This window comes from Podarcis gaigeae, assembly GCF_964106915.1.
Source record: "Podarcis gaigeae genome assembly, chromosome: 10".
NCBI lineage: Eukaryota > Metazoa > Chordata > Lepidosauria > Squamata > Lacertidae > Podarcis > Podarcis gaigeae.
Window position 1 is genome coordinate 8,603,637 of NC_139686.1, and position 19,543 is coordinate 8,623,179.

At 48.2% G+C, this 19,543-nt stretch overlaps 1 protein-coding gene across 9 annotated transcripts in view; it reads left to right on the plus strand.

Annotated features, from left to right (window-relative positions):
• The window catches only part of LOC310826198 (endonuclease domain-containing 1 protein-like), a 158,396-nt gene that overhangs the window by 133,956 nt on the left and 4,897 nt on the right, over window positions 1-19,543 (plus strand). For 8 of the 9 annotated variants that reach the window (XR_014555651.1, XM_083700929.1, XM_083700930.1 and 5 more), the window contains one exon: window positions 3,608-3,836. The gene's annotated coding sequence lies outside the window, so the exon portion shown is untranslated. Of the gene's footprint in view, window positions 1-3,607; window positions 4,408-19,543 lie in introns of those variants that run through there. The other variant, XR_014555650.1, reaches the window with a different exon arrangement.

The window sequence follows — 19,543 nt, forward strand, 5'->3', positions numbered from 1 at the left end:
GGGGACCAAGGATGCAAGGGAAGGGTGTGTCCGTGTGGATTTTTGCTGAACAATTTGTTTTGTTTTTACAATTATTTAGTTTGGGTTTTGTGTATATATATATATCTAAAACCGAGGGAGAAATTATTCATGCCTCATCATGCTCCCTCTCCAAAACTGTGCCAGATTCATGCGCTGGCAGGGGAAGGAGGAAGTTTCCTTTGGAAATTACATTTGCCCTGAATTCCATAACCAAACCAGATGGATCCTGCAGCTCCCATGCAATTAGGAGCAGAGGAAGCTGCCTTAGACTGACTATTGGTCCACCTAGGTTAGGACTGTCCGCTCGGACAGGCAGCAGCTGTCTAGGGTTTCGTGCCGGGCACTCTCTGGAAATGGAATCTGCTTGCAAGATGGGTGGTCCTTAGAGACCCCTCTGCTTGCTGGTGGAAGGGAGGACGGGAGTGAGAGGAGATGGGAGAGCTCAACTAGAAAGCTCTGTCTCCAGAACTCCCACCCCAGGGAGGCTTGCTGTTTTCGTTTGGGTGCCTGGTGAAGAAGACCTTATCATTCATCCAGGCCAGGTTCAGGGAACGTTTAACCCTCTAGATATTGCTGAACTACAACTCCCATCAGCCCCAGCAAGCATGAATTTTTTTTTACATCTCCCAGCAAGTTCCTTTAGTCTTTCCACTTGCAACTCTGGGCTTGAGGCACCCAAACAGGATTAAGAGCGGAGGAGTCCCTGGAACGCCGGCATGGCAGATTCTCTGTCACTCGAAATCCCCGCCAGGGGCCTCCTCTGCCTTCACAATGCCACCAAACGTGCGTGAAAAAATCTCCTCCTTTTACATACTGCGTCTGACATCTTTGGATGCTTTCAAAGTGCAGCGGAAACAAAGCAAAAAAAAATATGTCTGATTTATCAATGAGGGACTAGAAGCCAAATCAAAACACTCAGTGAGAAAACATCTCTCTCTATCTCTCTTTGAGCTGGAAATGAAAAAAAAAAAACGGGTTTCATTTCACGCTAGAGAAGTCTTTCAAGGCAAATGATTTCTTCCTGATTCCCCCCCCCCCCAGTACCAAATGAAAGATGTTCCTGGAAAGGGGGCGGGGGGGGTGCATCCAGTTTATTAAATTAGATGAAATCATCAAGTTTCCAGCAGAAGTTACACATACAGGGAGAGGTCTGTTGCCCTAAATGGTGGAAAACCTGGATCAGTTTCTGTCAAACGGCCCGAGGCTTGTATCACATAATCTCTCCCAATGCTAATCCAATATTTGAGGCTCATCCTCCCCAACGAAAGCTTAACAATTCTGGTCAGTCCAATGGGTAAGATCACTGCCAGTTGAACAGGCGGGGATGTTGCAAAAGCAGTTGTCTTTTTGAGAGCCTTGTAGGAGGGCCAGGGTAGCAATTGCCTCCTTTCTGTAGAAAGCCTTTGGGGAAAAGTCCTGCCAAGATAACATGGGGAAAGGTATAAGGAGGAATGGAGGAATTTGGGAGCAGGATACTGGTCTCGATGGAACTTGCTTGCTTGCTTGGATATGTTTTCCACCACTGTCCCGGAGCTCACCAGAGATTGAACCCAGGACTTTTGACATGCAAATGATGCATTGTAGGAATGGCCATTCCTCAGACTCTCTTTTGTGCAAAACTGATATTGCACTCTTTTGTGCAAAACTGATATTGCACAGTTGGAATTTCTGTTTTCTGGGGCCGGTGTGGGGAGAACTGCCTACTGTCATAAGGACTAGACTCTTAGCTTTTCTTTATAAAGTGCAACTAAGGCCAACGAAAGGCTGTTGTTATTCATAGGCCAGTCCCTCTGCTGTGGGTGCATCATGCCATGAGGACATGTTACATTATATTTCATTTCTGCTTCCTGCAAACCCCCGGACGGTCTCTCCTGCATATACATTGGGCGTGTTTATTTAAAGAAAGTGTCTCTCGCGCACAGGGCTGTGTCACTGCACACTTTAATTGGTACCTTTCGTTTATCCGCCCCTCAGCTGGATAATCCGTCAAAGCACTTGACTAATTTTAATTGGCAAAGGGAGCGGGAGAAAGAAAAAGTTGATAGTAGGGTCTGCAAGCTTTGGAACACACTGGCTTGGTTTCTTTGAAGTTGTTTCAGTTTTTCTGTGCTACTGTTAGGGGGAGAACATTGCATCTTTGATATATCCTTTCTGTTCCCTCCTAGGAGGAGGAGCAGCTTTCGCTTGTTAAAAACGGTGAATTATGCTTCCTGCAGTATCTCAAGAACTCACCTGTATGGAGGTTTTTCATTCACATTCATCCAGCCAGCTTAAAGGCAAATGATTAAACAACTCTTTAACTCTTTGGCACTGAAATTTGATCCCACCCTGGCATGATAACATCATCAGATGCTCAGGGAAGTCATTTTGGAGAGGTTTGTAAGGCACAGGACTCTAAACTAGCGACTCTGCCAGCCAGACTCAGGGGCATTGCTATTTATGTTGCTCTGCTAATTTGCCACCAGAGGGCGCTGCTGGACATCTCCATTGCCCCTCAGTGCCCTATGGTGGCCAGAGGGCAGTATTGCAGCTTCCAGCTCAGCAAGGACCAGCAAAAGAACTAGGTCGACTTGTGAGGTGGCGGGCTCTCCTTCCTTGGAGGTATTTAAGCCAGTGTCAGATGCGGGTGGCGCTGTGGGTTAAACCACAGAGCCTAGGACTTGCCGACCATAAGGTCGGCGGTTCGAATCCTCGCGACGGGGTGAGCTCCCGTTGCTTGGTCCCTGCTCCTGCCAACCTAGCAGTTCGAAAGCACATCAAAGTGCAAGTAGATAAATAGGTACCACTCTGGCAGGAAGGTAAACGGCGTTTCCATGCACTGCTCTGGTTCGCCAGAAGCGGCTTAGTCATGCTGGCCACCTGACCCGGAAGCTGTACACCGGCTCCCTCGGCCAATAAAGCGAGATGAGCGCCACAACCCCAGAGTCGGCCACGACTGGACCTAATGGTCAGGGGTCCCTTTACCTTTACCAGGTGGCCATTTGTCATGTATGATCTAGCTGAGATTCCGGCATTGCAGAGGGGTGGACTAGATGCCCCCTGGGGATCCCTTCCAAGATACGAGGGCAAGATGGACCCCCAGAGAATGCTTGCATTTCCTCCTTTCCCTTTTGGAAAGCCGCATGTAGGGAAAGAGATCAGCTGGAGAGAGGAGTCTCAGCCGAGACATTCCTGCTGCTTTGGGAATTACGCAAGGGCGTCCAGAAGCCCAAAGGAAGGAAGCTGCTTTGGCTTTTGGAAACAGAATTGCCAGCCGTCACAAGGAAACAAGAGGAGTCTGCAGGATCAGGCCCGCAGGCAGGATTCGAACACAAGAGCCCTCTCCAGCAACTGGCATTCAGCAGCATTTGTGCCTCTGAATGTGGAAGCCTAGCGCAGTCCTTGTGGCCAGGAGCCATCGATACCCCTCTCCTTTGTCCAATCCTCTTCTTAAAGAGGCTGATTCCTTTCTTTCCCCTGCTGTTCCTTCCCTCCCTCTTCCTCGCTTGAATTAAAAAATGAGGGTGAGTTGAAAGCAATGAACGCTGAGGGCTGGAATGTTACTGGCACCGTTTTAATACTAACAGTAATCCCTTTTTATTTTAAGGTGCAGATGTTCGCCTCGTGAGGATGCCGTGTGCCAAAAGAAGCAACGCTGCTAAGAAGCCAGCTGCTACCGAGAAAGATGTGGGGGTTCCCCCCCCTTCTTGGGGATCTTCTGCACAGGATTCGTTTCAGGAGGCAGCGGTGGTTCACTGGTCACAGCAGCCCTTGCCAAGCGGACGCGATCCAGATGTTTGGACTCCAGTTCACGTCAGCCCCAGCCGGGAAGGCAGGTTGGCAAAAGCTGTGTGACTAGGGTGTTGAAGAGACCCTGAATTTGGGTGTGAGTAGGGGGGGAGAGAGAGGATGTAGACTGTGGTTCAGGGGAAAACTTGGCTGAGGACTAGGAAATGGCAGGCTGATACCCCAAGGATTTGGCCTTCAGGAAGAAGAATGCGAACTTAACTCGGAGGCGTCTCTTGAGGCGAGAAAGTGACTTGGTTGGATGACTTCATGGACTCAGAGAACTGTAGAGTTGGATGGGACCCTCAGAGCCATCTAGTCTAACCCCCCCCCCCTCATGCAGGAATTACAACTAAATACAGTGGTACCTCGGGTTAAGTACTTAATTTGTTCTGAAGGTCCGTTCTTCACCTGAAACTGTTCTTACCCTGAAGCACCACTTTAGCTAATGGGGCCACCACGCTGCCAAAGCACGATTTCTGTTCTCATCCTGAAGCAAAGTTCTTAACCTGAAGCACTATTCCTGGGTTAGCGGAGTCTTTAACCTGAAGCGTATGTAACCTGAGGTACCACTGTAATCCCTGACAAGTAGCCATTCAAAACCTCTGTTTAAAAATCTGATCTGCTCATTTGTTTTGATGTAGGAATCGCTTCGGTTGAACCATCCCAAAGCAATTTTAACAACACGGAACGTATTTGAAAACAGTTTCGGAGCCAGTACAGTGGTACCTCGGGTTAAGAACATAATTCGTTCTGGAGGTTCGTTGTTAACCTGAAACTGTTCTTAACCTGAGGTACCACTTTAGCTAATGGAGCCTTCTGCTGCCACCACACAATTTCTGTTCTCATCCTGAAGCAAAGTTCTTAACCCAAGGTACTATTTCTGGGTTAGCGGAGTCTGTAACCTGAAGCGTCTGTAACCCGAAGTACCACTGTATAGAAACAGACTGAGGCAAGAATCTCCACTTTAAAAGCTGTCCATCAGGGGGCAGTTGTGGTTCGTCGGCCTGGGAAAGTAGCCCATCTAGGAGAAGGAAAACTCTGTCCCTAAATCTCTGCTGCCTTGTGGGGTATCTTTGGGAGAAGACAAGGCTGGGGGGGGGGGACCCTACACAAGTCCGGTGTGGAATCCCTAAGACGGTCAGATGGTGCCCTGTACGTCTCCTTCCGGCAATTTCTGCAGCCAAGTTGGTGCTAAATGTCTTGCTCTGCTTTCCTTTGGACCACATCAGCGAGGCTGAGAGAGGAGCATCTTTTCGACTGGGCATCCCAGGACCTCCACACACACTGCCCAGGTTGGCACCCCAGGAAGGTCACTTTGGTGCTGCTAATGCAGTGGTTTGGCTTCACCCCCAGAGCTTAACTCCATTGCCTCTCAAGACAGCTAATAAGTCCGTCAACATCTGGAGGGTCAAAAGCTTCTCCCTTCCCCAGTGTAGCACAGAGGTTCACAGATGTTGCAGGAGACCGCCCTGCAATCTGCAGACCACATTTGCACATGCACCAACCCAGGGGTGGAGGAAGCGGGGGGGGGGGGAGGAACTACGCTCATATTTTTGGAACGCCTCTCTCCAGAAGCACTTCTTCCCTTCGAGAAACCTCTCCGAGAGGCTGCCGGTTCGGAGCCTTTGTGATTAATCCCAGAGTCACGCTTCCAGAATGCACATGCAGTTGTCCTTTCCACCAGCCAGAGTGAGATGATGGATTGCTTCTCGTTTAGAACTTCCAACCGCAGGAATTCGGTTTTCTCGGGGAGGAAGGAGAAGTGCCCAGCTGTGGAGAGGAGGCTTTGAATTTCCTCTGCTGCCCTTTACGTGTTGGGAGATAAGGAGCCAAAATGGGAGTTAAGAGCTGTGGCGACACGTGCAAAGCAAAACCCAGAAGATGTCAAACCTGGGTTGTTTTGATGCTGGAAGAAGTTTTGGCCTGGGTCGAGGTGATGCCTTCCCTTCACCTGTTGACAAGAAAACACAGAGCTGAAAGTTTTCCAGCTCGGTAGTTAAGAGCTGTTAGCCTATCCTGGAGCTTGCAGATCTGACTTTCTTCTTCCCCAAAGGTCGGCTGAACTTTATTTGTCACATACAGTTGTCGGAATGGGCAAATCGGTCTCTCCCTTTCTCATTTTCCCAGCCTTCGGTTTAGCTCTCCGCCCTTGTACGTCAGACAACCTTGTGAAAATGTGCCACCCAATTTATAATATGCACCTGCAGATCTGCAGGCTTTCCCTTCACCTGTTGACTAGAAAACACAGAGCTGAAAGTTTTCCACCTTGGTAAATGGACCCCTGACCATTAGGTCCAGTCATGACCGACTCTGGGGTTGCGGCGCTCATCTCGCTTTATTGGCTGAGGGAGCCGGTGTACAGCTTCCGGGTCATGTGGCCAGCATAGAATCATAGAATCATAGAGTTGGAAGAGGCCACAAGGGCCATCGAGTCCAAGCCCCTGCCAAGCAGGAAACACCATCAGAGCACTCCTGACATATGGTTGTCAAGCCTCTGCTTAAAGACCTCCAAAGAAGGAGACTCCACCACACTCCTTGGCAGCAAATTCCACTGTCGAACAGCTCTTACTGTCAGAAGCATGACTAAGCCGCTTCTGGCAAACCAGAGCAGCGCACGGAAACACCGTTTACCTTCCCGCCGGAGCGGTACCTATTTATCTACTTGCACTTTGACGTGCTTTTGAACTGCTAGGTTGGCAGGAGCAGGGACCAGGCAACAGGAGCTCACCCCGTCGTGGGGTTTCAAACCGCTAGCCTTCTGATCGGCAAGTCCTAGGCTCAGTGGTTTAACCCACAGCGCCACCCACGTCCCTTGGTAGCTAAGGGCTATTAGCCTATCCTGGAGCTTGCAGATCTGACTTCCTTCTTCCCCAAAGCTCAGCTGTCATAGCTTTCACACCCAAGAAGGGTTTTCTGGTGTGAACTTTATTTGTCACATACAGTTGTCGGAATGGGCGAATCGGTCTCTCCCTTTCTCATTTTCCCAGCCTTCGGTTTAGCTCTCCGCCCTTCTACATCAGACAACCTCATGAAAATGTGCCACCCAATTTATAATACGCACCTTTTGAAAATGCGGTTTCCCACAATACAATGCATTTGTGTGTGTGCACGCACATACACTGTTTTCACTGATATATATACATACTTTGCCCAAGTGTGTGCATTTTTGTACACATTAATTGGCCGGGAGAAGTGTATTTCAAAACTCAGGGAAGTTCTGACGTTCCAGATGTTCACATCTTCGTTTCCGGAAGCCTGGTTTGGGTGGTTTTGCCTTTGAATGTAAAGTGAATTGTGTTTCTCTCCCCACTAATAGTGGATAAGCTGATGGCTAACATCACATCATTGGCACATAGTTCCCTGTTCCTGATTGCCAGCGGGGCCTATTTAATTATTATTTTTTAGATAAAAGAAAATGCCCAGCCCTTGCACTCACATCTCTTCTTTCTAGGTCAGGCTGCAGCCTCTTCTGCTGTCGGAGGAAGTCTGTCTGGAGCTCCCTCAGGAAGCTGGTTTCATATGGTGGGTTAGATTTAACTACACGATGTCTAGCACCATTTGAAATCAGTGTTTTTGGGGGAAGGTTGGCTGCGCATTCGCCGGACGGGAAGCGACTCTGGTTTGGAGGCAAAGGAAGTGTAAGGCCTCCCGAAAAATCCTTCTGGGACAAACCAAACGGCGTCAGAAAAGGATTTATCGCCTGCACAGATTCACACAGCACGATAGCAATGTTGAGCAAAGGCCGTAGAGTTGGGAGTCCCAAGAGTTTTCTAGTCTAGCTCCCTGCGATGCAGGAATCATGGCTGAAGGATCTCTGACAGATGACCATCCAACCAAGGGGTTTTTTTTAGCATAACCCATCAAAATGTTGTCCTCCTAGGGAACTGGTTAAAAAGAGAGATTGAGATGCTCAGATTATTGCAAAGCTGTGTTTAGTAAAGTTGCGAGGGGAGGCGGGAGAACAGAGCAAGGTTTGCTTGGTGAGGAATTAAGTGGGTTGTCAAGACACTCAGATAGAGCCCATTTAGAATCCCATTTCTGTGTGGGCCTTTTCTCCGGGACGTTCTCTTGATTTATTTAACAAAATTCATATACTACTTGATTGCAAAAGCAGAAACCTTAAAGGGATTTGCAAAAAGAGTAAAAACAAGACAGATCTTATGCACATTAGTAAGAGTCTTAATTTTTTTTGGGTTTGCAAGTAAAAGCAGAGCAAGAGACGAATTGGAACGACGATTCAACAAAGCATGTGTAATAAGCAGAAGAGAGGTAGTTTTCAGAATGGCTACAGGTAACGCAGGATATGCTGCAACGATTCAAAGGAAATTGAATTGGCTGGTGTAAAGGGCTCCTGCCATAGCTTTGTCAGTCATATCCAATATCCTATTAAGATGTGAGAGTGTTTAATTAGACTTACACAATGGAATCTTTGCTCGTTCAGCATCTGAACTGAACGTATGCTGTGTCGGTTTTTAAATCTATATAAACTTTCAATATTCCCAGCGCATATTACATTAGCATCAGCATCTACAGATTCCAGTAACCCCTTCAGAGGATGACTGATTTCTTCTGGTGTTCAGAGTCTATTCCTCTTTCTAGCACCATTTGAAATCGGTTATAGTGATTGGGGAAGAGCACCGTGTATAAGCTGATTCAAAGGTGCAACTGTATTTCAAATAAAGTGTGTGCTTCGGTTGCTTGGAGAGCTGGAACTGCAAAAACCTGGGTTTGAAGGTCTGCTTCAAGGTGAAGAGACAGTGTCTGCATCTGGGATATGTCAGTTCTCATCTGTAAGGTGGGGTAGGAGCAGCCTACCTCACAAGGCTGTTGTTGGGGACCAGTGCAATAAAGATTGTGGCGCAGTTTGCAAATCAACCGCAGCATAAAATTGTACCTGCCGTTATTTTCCCTTTCGAAAGTTGCATGCATGTGCAGAACCGTCTTGTCACGTGAAAGGAGTCCATCGTAATGACGAGGAAGAGCTTTGACTTGCGATCAGCGGACAATCAAAAGATTGTGTGAGGTGCCAATTACTGGAAGGCTCTTTCCCACCTCACAAAGTGTTTCCCAGCACTGACCCCATCCTTTGCAAGAACCTGCCTAGAATAATTGAATCGTAGAGTTGCAGGGGACACCAAAGGTCATCTAGTCCAACCACCTGCAATGCAGGAATCTCAACTATTTATTTATTTATTTATTTATTTATTTATTTATTTATTTATACCCCGCCCATCTGGCTGGGTTTCCCCAGCCACTCTGGATAGCTTCCAACAAAATATTAAAATACCGTAATACATCAAACATTAAAAGCTTCCCTAAACAGGGCTGCCTTCAGATGTCTTCTAAAAGTCTGGTAGTAGTTGTTGTCTTTGACATCTGGTGGGAGGGTATTCCACAGGGCGGGGGCCACTACCGAGAAGACCCTCTGCCTGGTTCCCTGTAACTTGGCTTCTCGCAGTGAGGGAACCGCCAGAAGGCCCTCGGAGCTGGACCTCCGATGGGGGAGGAGACGCTCCTTCAGGTATACAGGACCAAGGCCGTTTAGGGCTTTAAAGGTCAGCATAAACACTTTGAATTATGCTCAGAAACGTACTGGGAGCCAATACAGGTCTCTCAGGACCGGTGTTATGTGGTCTCGGTGGCCGCTCCCAGTCACCAGTCTAGCTGCTGCATTCTGGATTAATTGCAGTTTCTGGGTCACCTTCAAAGGTAGCCCCACATAGAGCGCATTGCAGTAGTCCAAGCGGGAGATAACCAGAGCATGCACCACTCTGGCGAGGCAATCTGAGGGCAGATAGGGTCTCAGCCTGCATACCAGATGGAGCTGGCAGACAGCTGCCCTGGACACAGAATTGACCTGCGCCTCCATGGACAGCTGTGAGTCCAAAATGACTCCCAGGCTGTGCACCTGGTCCTTCAGGGGCACAGTTACCCCAGTCAGGACCAGGGAGTCCTCCACACCAGCCCGCTCCCTGTTCCCCAAGGACAGTACTTCTTTTTTAAAAAAATTAATTTTTTATTGGTTTTCCAACACAGATTAAAAAACATAATAACACACACAAACAAAACAAAACATAAAAAACATATAAACATGTATAATTTCAAGACCTCTTTTTCATTAACCTTACTTCCCAGACTTCCCCTTACCCCCCCCTTTTCTGCATCCCTGTTTTAAAATTTCTTCAACAACCCCTCACACCAATTAACTAATTACTTATTTTCTTTTTTAGCTTCTTCTCATACTTAATCAATTATAGCTGTAATTCTATATTTTCCTTTCCTCTGACATTTTAGCACTCATTAATTTTACAACAGTTCTTAAGATATACTTTGACCCAAGGACAGTACTTCTGTCCTGTCAGGATTCAACCTCAATCTGTTAGCCTAGAGAATCCAACCTCTGCTTAAAAACCTGCAAGGAAGGAGATTCCCCCAGCTCCCACAGGAGTCTATTCCACTGTCCAACAGCTCTGGCTGCCAGAAAGTTCTTCCTGATGTTTGGTCGGAATCTGCTTTCTTGTAACTCGAAGCCATGGGTTCGAGTCCTACCCTCCAGGAGCAGGAGAAAACAAGCTTGTTCCATGTGACAGCCCTCGAGATATCTGAAGATGGCTATCAGTCTCCTCCAGGCTAAACATGCCCAACTCCTTCAACCGTTCCTCATAAGGCTTGGTTCCCAGGCCCTGGATCACCTTGGTTGTCCTCTGCACACGTCCCAGAGGATTTTGGACCGCTGCCCCTGCTGCTAGAAGATCCTTTGAGCTGGCGCTACCAAGGAATTAATGTGCAGAAAACGTGCTCTGCCGCTGAGCTATGTTCTCACCCCAATATGAGCACATGCAGCTAAAATCTTTGAGGGTGTGCTGCCCTCTGGTGTTGATTTTTCATGCAGCAGCCAAGTCTTTAAGAAGAGTCCATATTCCGTCAGGGTCTCCACCCCATCGTCCCAACAAAACTTCTATATAGATAAGCTATGGTACCAGATTTTTTTCAATGAATCCGGGGACACATTTTTTTTTAAAAAAAAGCTGAGTAGCAACAGGGAGTTAGTAGTGGGGATGGTGAAGCGAAAGAGCCTGGGCCCAAGCACACATGCATAGTGTATAAAGGTGCAAAGCCCTTCTTTCACACTCTGTGAAACATAAATGCACAGAGTTTTTTAAAAACTGGGCAACGGCGCACCACCCGCCTGACTCCTGAGCTGTCCCCGATCTCCTTCCCCCTTCCCCCTTTGTTTTGACAGATCAGGGGAGGTTTGGGAGTCACAGGCGGGCGGCCGTTGCCCAGGAGGGGCCAGCCTGGTAGCGCAGTTGGCTCTGGCTGGCTTCAGGAGCTGCTCGCTGCCATGGCAGTGAGCAGCTCCTGAAGCCAGCCAGAGCCAACTGCGCTACCAGGCTGGCTCTAGGCTGCTGATGCTGCCACCATGTTTTCTGGGGACAGAATTACAAATCGGGGGACGTTCCGGGGACGGAATTTGTCCGGGGACAGAATTGCATGGATCCAAATACCCATGCCAGTTTAGGGCAATTATCTACAGTACTCAACCAGCTGACTCGCTGTTGCTTTATGCTCCTAAACGCCCCCCTAAAACTGTCACATTCATGTGAAACGTTTGATTTGTTTCTAATATGAAGCCAGCGTGGTGTTTTGGTTAGAGTGCTTGATTGGGACTTCGGGGGAGACGGGTTCGAATCCCCACTCAGCCATGAAGTTCATTGAGTGTGACCTTAGGTCAGTTACTGCCTCTTAAGTCTCACCTTGGGTACCTTGGATGAAAAGACGGGATATAAGTGCAACAGAAACATAGATATCGATCTGTACTGCCTGTGGGTCTTCAGGGTTTTAGGTAGACATGGAATTGGAGATTTGGAAGGGAACCCCTGGGTCACCTAGTCCAACCCCCGTGATGCAGGAATCTCAGCTAAGGCATCTGTGAAAGATGGTCATCAAACCTCTGCTTAAAAACCTGCAATGAAGGAGATAAGATAAATAAAACTTTATTCGCATTAGCCAATGGCCATAGCAACAGTAAAACATTAAGTATACGGAGAAAAGGAAATTTGATATAAAAGCACAATTTAAAGTCCTGAATCGGGCGTCAATTAGTCGCCCTTATTCTGATTGCCCCTGCTATGAGCCTAGCAACCTTTGCTGTTATCTGCTCTTTTTGATCTGATAGAAGAAAGGACATGGTGGCCTCAGATGGGCGGCCTGGGGTGGTAAGTAAGAGTGGGGTGATGATCTCGTTCCTCAGGTCTTTGTAGAGAGTACAGGACAGGAGGACGTGTGGCGCTGTTTCAGTGCTACCATCTCCACAGGGGGCAATGAAGGAGGGAAACCTCCCAAGGGAAATCTCAGGTTTGCAAATAACAACAACAAATATTTATACCCCACCCATCTGGCTGAGTTTCCCCAGCCACTCTGGGCAGCTCCCAAAATAATTAATAATGATATTTGTCAGGGGTTCAGGAGCAGAGACACAGGAGATGGAGCAAATGGAGAGCGAGGAGGAGGAATCCGAGGGGGGTGTAGGCAGTGACAGTGGTCAGAGAGATTCCACGAGTCTCTCCAGCGAATCGGAAGATTCACAGAAAGGAGCGCCGATGGCCAGGGCAAGGGGGGTGCCAAGGGGGAAACCCCAGAAGGAAGGGGCCAGCGGGGACTCCCAGAGCAGCAGTTGGAAATCAGGACCAGCTTCCCCACCAGAGCGCAGTGGGGGGGAGGAGTCCCAGGCATCGGGACCAGTGTTCTCACCACCAGAGAGAGGAGATGAGTCAGGATTGACCACGCCTCCATCGGAGAGCGGGGAAACGGTCAAGAGGAAAGTCACAGGCTGGGCGCGTGCGCCAAGTTCAAATGTACAGGCGAGCGGCACAGCAGGTAGCCCGGATAGGGAGCCAGGTCCTAAAGCCCGCCGGAAGGAAGGGCAAGACTCAGGGGGGTCAGCGTCAGAAGAGTCCAGGAAGGAGGAAACCCCAGGGGGCAGAAGGACCCAGAGGAGGAAGGAACAGCGCAGGAGGTGGAGCCGGGCTAGGATCTTAAACTGGTGCGGAAGGGATAGTGACTCAGAGGGGACTTCGCCGATCTACAGTCTAGACGTAGGGCTGCACGCTCTGGGGTTTGAAATGGAAACTAAACTTCAATAAAGACTTTTGTACATTACATCAACCGGGCGTTGGTCCTCTGTGAGCTGGGACCTAGAGGCAGCTCTGACAATATTAATAAAAAAGCGATAAAACATCAAACATTAAAAGCTTCCCTAAACAGGGGTGCCTTCAGATGTCTTCTAAAAGTCAGATAGTTGTTTATTTCCTTGACATCTGGTGGGAGGGCGTTCCACAGGGCGGGCGCCACTACTGAGAAGGCCCTCTGCCTGGTTCCCTGTAACCTCACTTCTTGCAGTGAGGGAACCGCCAGAAGGCCCTCGCGCTGGACCTCAGTGTCCAGACTGAACAATGGAGGTGGAGATGCTCCTTCAGGTATGTGGTCCCCAGCTCTCCCTGTCTGGCCCTCCACTCATTAAACACAGAGTGCATCTTCTGTCTCGGCACATTCCTCCTACAAACACATGTGTCCTCCGTTAGGCTCTGTTGCTTCTGGCAGACGAACCGACTGTTTCAAAAAGCACAAAGCAAAACAGACAAAATGTACCTTGCTCAAAATAGCAACAGTGGTGTGTTTTTACCCCATTTAAAAGCAGCAACCTGACATTCTGTCAATTGCTGTGGTGTTGTTGTTGTTGTTGTTGTTGTTGTTGTTGTTGTTGTTGGTAAGTGACAGTCTTTGACCACAAGAGGGCGCCCGAGCTCCATGAAATAAAGATATTTGGAATTATACTGTTTGAACCAGCTGAAGATTTGTTTTTGGTGCTTTTGCCTTAATCCTCCTCCACCCGACAAAGCAAAAGCCAAGTGCCCTTGTGAGTGAATGCTGGGAGCAGATATTACTGCTATTTTTTGAGTGAGTCATAAATAGTTTGCTTGCCTGCTATTGCTCTGTCCGCCTCAGTCCATGTATGTCTGTGTGGTGTGTCAGGTTTAAACTGAGTTAAATAAATATTCCCTCTTCCCAGGAAAATATAATTCTGGTTGCATTCATCCCATACATTCACATCACTAGGATACCACTTGAAGCAGTTGTGGGTTCCTGCAAGGAATCCTGGGAGATGTAGTTTGTAAAGGGTGCTGGGAGTTGTTAGAGTGCTTCAGAGAGCTACAATATCCAGAGTTGCCTCTCTGGGAATTGTAACTTTGTGAGGGGAACGGGGGGGGGGCGGGTTCCATTAATTTGGGTCCACCCCAGATGTCCCATTAAATACACCTTTGATTTTTAATATGCAGATTTATTTAAAGGCAAATGGTGTAGTAATAATATCCTATTCCTAATTTGTTTTAACTGTTTTAAAAACTGAATTTTAGGTTGCTGAACCCACCCTGGGACATGCTGGGTTAAAGCAAGTCATACTACTACTATATGTAGTAGAAACACTGACAACTGGGAAACACTGGCTTGCGAGCTCTCCAGTTGGAGAACAGCCTTTACCAAAGGTGTCATGGGCTTTGAAGACACTCGAACTCAGGATGCAAGGGAGAAATGTGCTAAGAGGAAGGCACGCTTGGCAAATCCACACCGAGATCAACTACCACATAGGAACCAATGTCCCCACTGTGGAAGGATGTGTGGATCCAGAATAGGCCTCCACAGTCACTTACGGACTCACTTTTAAAACCGTGCTTATGGAAGACAATCTTACTCGCTACGAGTGATCGCCAAAGAAAAGAAAGACTACTACTATAGCAATGAGGAAGAGGTAAAAGGCCATTCACAGGGAAACCAAAATGCTTGTTTACAAAGCTATTGTACTACCAACCTTACTGCATGCTTGTGACACACGGACCACTTATAAACGCCATCTCCAACTCCTCGAAAGATTCCATCAACGGTGTCTCTGAAATTTTTTTTACAAATCACTTGGGAAGACAGGCAGACTAATAGCAGTGTACTGGAAAAAGCAAAGATCACAATTGTCAATGATTCTTCAACATCAACTTCGTTGGACTGGTCCTGTTGTTCAGATGCTTGATTATTGTCTTCCAAAGCAACTACTCTATTGCAAACTTAAAAATGGAAAGCGTAATGCTGCAGTCAACAAAAGAGGTTTCAAGACTCTCTCAAGGCAAATCTTAAAAAATGTAGTATGCACACCAACAACTGGGAAACACTGTCCTGCGAGCGCTCCAGTTGGAGAACAGCCTTTACCAAAGGTGTCATGGGCTTTGAAGACACTCGAACTCGGGACAGAAGAAACATGCTAAGCGGAAGGCACGCTTGGCAAATCCACACCCCGATCAACTCCTGCCCGGAAACCAATGTCTCCACTGTGGAAGGACGTGTGGATCCAGAATTGGCCTCCACAGTCACTTACAGACCCACTGTTATGACCATGTTCATGGAAGACAATCTTATGAGTGCTCGCCAAAGAAGAGAGCTAATAATGCAGTGGGTTAGATTGCTGAACTAGGACTTGGGAACCTGGGTTCAAATCTTCACTCATCCATGAAGCTCACTGGCTGACCTCTCAGCCAAACGTACCTCACAGGGCTGTTGTGGAGATTGCTTGACTTATTGAGTTTACTTATATGCTTCTTTCCCACAATGAGCTGTACCCAAAGCAGCTTACAGCAAAATTTCAAGATGTCCAAATACCAATATACAAAATGCACAGCAGGCCACTACATTCAAAAATCAGAAATTTGACAAACACAGAATAAATTCAATATTGGAGGGGGGGAGAGGCGGAACCACATTCTAGGCTTAACTACATAAATTCAAAGCAAAACAAAACAAGAGAGGGAGAACCTGATATCCTGGGAAGAAAAAGTTGGGATATAATGCAATAAAGAAAGAAGAAAGGCAAGGGAAAGGGGAACTACAGAGAGAGTAAATCTTGTTAATTGTCAGTCCTGCAGCTGATACACTTTGCATTTAAAAAGAAAAAGAGCCTGTGTTGTAAATGCAAAGGGACAGCAGAATCGCATTTGGCCCTGAGCTAGCAGGAATAGTGATCTTACTCAAGATTAGAGAGTGTTTCAAAATGTTAAATCATTGGCACTGAGGCTAAGCAAGGAACCTGGGTCCCAGTGCAGTCTTCAGCACAGGAACTTGGCACAGACCTTTTCATGCCTGCCTATTCAGGAGACACCCCATTGAGTTAAATGGGCCTTACTGCCAGGCAAGGTGGTCAAGGATATTGCAGCCTGAAAAATCTTTTAAAAGGACGTGGGTGGTGCTGTGGGTTAAACCACAGAGCCTAGAGCTTGCCGATCAGAAGTTCGGCGGTTTGAATCCCCAAGAAGGGGTGAGCTCCTGTTGCTCAGTCCCTGCTCCTGCCAACCTAGCAGTTCAAAAGCCCGTCAAAGTACAAGTAGATAAATAGGTACCACTCCGCCGGGAAGGTAAACGGCGTTTCCGTGCGCTGCTCTGGTTCGCCAGAAGCGGCTTAATCCTGCTGGCCACATGACCTGGAAGCTGTACGCTGGCTCCCTTGGCCAGTAAAGCGAGATGAGCGCTGCAACCCCAGAGTCGTCCGCGACTGGACCTAATGGTCAGGGGTCCCTTTACCTTTACGCTATAAAATGTTGCTGCCATTGTAAGGGGGGTTAGAGGCATCCCAAGCAACCTTCCCAAATATCTCCAAGTGTTTTGGATCTCCAGTTCCCATCAGCTGCACCCAGTATGCTCATACTGGATGGGACTGGAAGCAATCAAGCTGGGGATGGCTGAAAAACAGCTTACAAAATCTCCCGTCACAGAATGCACATGCCCACACTAAAATGATACAAAAGTACATATCTCTAGTGCCATCTGTAGCTGCACTGGCTCCCAGTGGAGTACAGGATCAGGTTTGAGGTGCTGGTTTTAATAATAATAATAATAGATTTTATTTATATCCTGCCCTCCCCAGCCGAAGCCGGGCTCAGGGTGGCTAACAGCAATCAAATAATCCAACATTCTAAAAACATTTCATTATAAAATTAATTAAAATCAAATTGATGGCAACCATTGGGTTAGAGTTCTGTGAAGACTGCCAGAGGAGGGAGTCAGGCTGTGCCCTGGCCAAAGGCCTGGTGGAACAGCTCTGTCTTGCAGGCCCTGCGGAAAGATGTCAAGTCCCGCAGGGCCCTAGTCTCTTGTGACAGAGCGTTCCACCAGATTGGAGCCGCAGCCGAAAAAGCCCTGGCTCTAGTTGAGGCCAGCCTAACCTCTCTGTGGCCTGGGACCTTCAGGGTGTTTTTATTTGAGGACCGTAAGTTCCTCTGTGAGACATACCAGGAGAGGCGGTCCTGTAGGTACGAGGGTCCTAAGCCGTATAGGCTTTAAAGGTTAAAACCAGCACCTTAAACCTGATCCTGTACTCCACCGGGAGCCAGTGCAGCTGGTATAGCACCGGGTGAATGTGATCTTGCAGCAAAGACCCCGTAAGGAGTCTCGCTGCGGCATTCTGCACCCGCTGGAGATTCTGGGTCAGTCTCAAGGGCAGCCCCACGTAGATCGAGTTACAATAATCCAGTCTGGAGGTGACCGTCGCATGGATCACAGTGGCTAGGTCAGGGCGAGAGAGGTAAGGAGCCAACTGCTTAGCTTGGCGGAGATGAAAAAATGCCGCCTTTGTTATAGCTGTAATCTGCGCCTCCATAGAGAGGGAGGTATCAAAGATTACACCCAAACTCTTAACGGATGGTGCTGGCACTAATTGCACCCCCGCAAGAGATGGGAGTTGCCCCCTCAATCCCATATCGTCCCGTCCCAGCCAGAGGACCTCTGTCTTCGAAGGATTTAACTTCAACCAGCTCCCATGTAACCATCCAGCCACAGCTTCCAGACATCTGGTCAGTGTGTCTGGGGCCGAGTCAGGATGGCCATCCATCAACAGATAGAGTTGGGTGTCATCAGCATACTGATGACAGCCCAGCCCAAACTCCGGACAAGCTGGGTGAGGGGGCGCATAAAGATGTTGAAAAGCATTGGGGAGAGTATTGCACCCTGGGGCACTCCACACACCAAGGAGTGGCGGGATGACAATTCCCCCCCCCAAGCGCCACCCTCTGTCCCCGACCAGACAGAAACGAGTGCAGCCATTAAAGGACTGTGCCCTGGATCCCCACGTCGGCAAGGCGGTCCAGGAGTTCGTGATTGACCATGTCGAAGGCTGCTGACAGGTCTAGAAGAATCAGCAACCCCGACCCACCTCGATTCAGCTGCCTGCGGAGATCATCTGTTAGGGCGACCAGAGCCGTCTCGGTCCCATGACCAGTGTGGAAGCCGGACTGGAATGGATCCGGAGCCGATGTTTCATCCAGAAACCCACCAAGCTGTTCAGCAACCGCTCTCTCAATCACCCAGGAATGGAAGATTCTAAACCGGGCGGTAATTGGATAGATCTAAGGGATCTAATGATGTTTTCTTTAAGAGCGGGCGCACCACTGCCTCCTTCAGTTCCCCTGGGAATATCCCGGTGCCAAGGGACAAATTGATGATATCCCCCAGGGGGGCCCGTACCTCGTCTGGACACGCTCTAATCAGCCAAGATGGGCACGGGTTGAGAGGACAGGTGGTGGGCTTCCCAGCTCGGAGGAGTCTGTCCACATCGGCTGGGGATATCCGGTCAAAGTGGTCCAATACTTTAACCTTTAAGGCCCTATACGGCCTAGGACCCTCGCACCTACGGGACTGCCACTCCTGGTATGTCCCATGGAGGACCTTGCAGTCTTCAAACAAAAACATCTTGGAGGTCCTGGGCAACAGGGAGGTTAGGCTGGCCTCAACCAGAGCCAGGGCTTTTTCAGCCGTGGCCCCAATCTGGTGGAACACACTGTCACAAGAGACTAGGGCCCTGCAGGACCTGACATCTTTCCACAGGGCCTGCAAAACAGAGCTGTTCCACCAGGCCTTTGGCCAAGGCACAGTCTGACCCCCTCCTTTGGTAATCCTCACAGAACTCTAGCCCAGTGGTTGCCATCAATTTGATTTTGAATTGATTTTAGAATGAATTGATTTTAGAATACTGTGTTACTTTTATTGTTGTTAGCCGCTCTGAGCCCAGCTTCGGCTGGAGAGGACGTGATATAAAAAAATTATTATTATTATTATTATTATTATTATTATTATTATTATTATTATCATCTGACCTCTTTGTTATGAGAATGTTAAAAGTGTGGAATGTGTGCTAGTAAAGTTCTCCGTTTTCAAGTAAGTCGGAATTTATTTATTTTTTATTTTTGTAGCCAAATTAGGAGAGTTCCCAGGGGCCATGCAAATTCAATGTGCACCTTCAGTCTATGAAAAGAAGAAAATGCTAGGACGAGGATTCCAGGTTCTTTTCTCCTTTGCACATGGCAAAAGTCAATGAGTCCATTTCAAAGCTGATCAACGTTGCCTTTCCATGCTGAATTGATGCGTTAGTTCAGGGGCATGGGAGCGGGTGGCACTGTGGTCTAAATCACTGAGCCTCTTGGGCTTGCCAATCTGAAGGTTGGCAGTTTGAATCCCCCTGATGGGGTGAGCTCCCGTTGCTCTGTCCCAGCTCCTGCCAACCTAGCGGTTTGAAAGCACACCAGTGCAAGTAGATAAATAGGTACCCCTGCGGCGGGAAGGTAAATGGTGTTTCCATGCTCTCTGGTTTCCATCATGGTCCTCCATGTGCCAGAAGTGTCTTGGTCATGCTGGCCACATGACCCGGAAAACTGTCTGTGGA